Source organism: Salvia hispanica, chromosome 1, assembly GCF_023119035.1.
Source record: "Salvia hispanica cultivar TCC Black 2014 chromosome 1, UniMelb_Shisp_WGS_1.0, whole genome shotgun sequence".
NCBI classification, from domain to species: domain Eukaryota; kingdom Viridiplantae; phylum Streptophyta; class Magnoliopsida; order Lamiales; family Lamiaceae; genus Salvia; species Salvia hispanica.
In genome coordinates this window covers 37,884,825-37,886,834 of record NC_062965.1, presented here as the reverse complement: position 1 = coordinate 37,886,834, position 2,010 = coordinate 37,884,825, and the positions used below count along the sequence as shown (strand labels likewise).

At 30.4% G+C, this 2,010-nt stretch overlaps 1 long non-coding RNA gene across 1 annotated transcript; it reads left to right on the top strand.

Annotated features, from left to right (window-relative positions):
* Positions 1-165: 165 nt before the first annotated feature.
* On the top strand, positions 166-624 carry LOC125191047. Its single transcript, XR_007171035.1, has 2 exons — positions 166-267; positions 347-624. It is a non-coding gene; the product is annotated as an uncharacterized LOC125191047 (long non-coding RNA).
* Positions 625-2,010: the final 1,386 nt, after the last annotated feature.

Sequence of the window (2,010 nt, the reverse complement as noted above, 5' to 3'; positions counted from 1 at the left end):
CACCTTCGAACTCTGATTTATTGATGTAATATTCATTCTAGTTCTAAGACCATGAAATGGTACATTTAGCTTCTATTCTATGAAGTGTTCGATTTGGCCTTCGAGTATATTCACAAGTTCTTTCCCCCTTTCTTTTCCCGCTTCTTTAATCCCCCATTAGTCGCGATTTACCCGCTTTCGCTATCCTTAGCAAAATGCGGTCGTGACATTGCAGGCTGGAAATCCCCCTGTTTTTGGCAAGTTCTTGGTCTTCAAGGAAAAAGAAAGGTTTGTTTTCTTTCCCTCCATAAGTGTTCTATTAATCATTCTTGTCCCATGGACATTAAAGCTTGTTTACATAATGTAGGTGAGAGGAAAACTTAGCTCCCATCCAACTGCATCTCGAGTGGGCTCGGATTCACCGAATGGCCGACGGGCTGCCCGAAACGGGCCCTAAATCGGGCCTGGAGGAACAAGGCCGAGAAACACTCCACAATTTCATATATATATTTTTTCTTTTTTTTTTCTTTTCTTTGGGACTTGATCCATGTAACATATATATGTATTTTTTTTTTGTTGTTTATTAGTTAAGCTTGTTCTATGTATTACAGCATTTGAACATTAGTTGCTCGTAAATTGTTTTTTTTTTTTTTTCGAAATTTCTATTCGAAAATTCGTGATACTTTACATTGCAAAGTCCAATTGTTTAGTTCTTGCAACTAAAAAGAATTAAATCCCATAACAAGGGCTCGAGTTCCAATAACCCTTCGTGAAAAGAGAACTTACATCTTTAGTTCGATAATAACAAAACGAAAGAAAGGAATTAAGGGTGCGGGTATTACATACTCAGACTTTTAATGGATATTGTAGTAGTACTATTTTAAGTTTGTAATTGTTTGTATAAGAAAATTTTGTATTCTTTACAAAAATTGGTAGTATTTCAAAGTGATTTCTTATAATAAATTTTATACGAAAAAACCCTTAAATATTTGAAGTACTCAGACTTTTAATGGATATTGTAGTAGTACTATTTTAAGTTTGTATTTGTTTGTATAATAAAGTCTGATTTTTTTTAGTATAAAATGTCAACTTCTGATGGGGAATCTTCTTCAAGCCCTACCTTTGATGTGCAGCCGAAGATCTGCGTTCGTGTGAACAGGAATTTCAATTTAAATACATTAGTAAGATCTTAAAATTAGGATTCCATTATCTGATTATAATGCCATTTATCAAAATATTATTTATTGAAATAATTATTTGATATTATTTTTTTATTTTTTTATTTTAATAGGTACTGCCTCCTAATTTTCTAAGAAGTGATTCGTGCTTAATACCTAGAGAGTGTAAAATAATGATGTTTTCCACTCAATTTCAATGGGAAGTTGAAGTTTATTTTCGTCACAGATGTTATTTTTTGTTATATGGATGGAAGAATTTTATTACTGAGAATAACGTTGTAGTGGATGACACAATAACTTTGGAGTACAAAGGTGGTGGGTTGTTCATGGCTGATATCTATGCGAGTTGTGGCTTGATCAAACCTGCACCAAGATTACCAAGTAATTATTTTAACTACTTATAAGTTGATTTCAATTTAAATATGTATAATATTTAATTATACTTAATAATTGAATCTTATTGGTGTAATTTTAGGTATTTTACAAAGTTCAGCATTCCTTCAGAGCCGTTTGCATGGACCTTCTTTCAGTGTAGTCATACAAGAAGAAAAGCGTTATGAATTGGTAATTTTTGATGTTGTATGATACTCTTTATTACTATAATATATTACTCTTTACTAGTAATAATATTATTTATGAGTAAGGTATGTTTCTAATAGTTTATTAATAATATATTTCGTTTTATATATTTGTTTATAAAAAATATGTTTTTTATCAAACTAAACCTTTTAGATTAACATATTTTGATTGTTTCAATTGTTTTATGTATGATTAAAAATTTTAATTTGAATATGATATCGATATTTTGTTTTTCAAATGTAGGAACTACCATTTTCATTTTGGAGACAACATC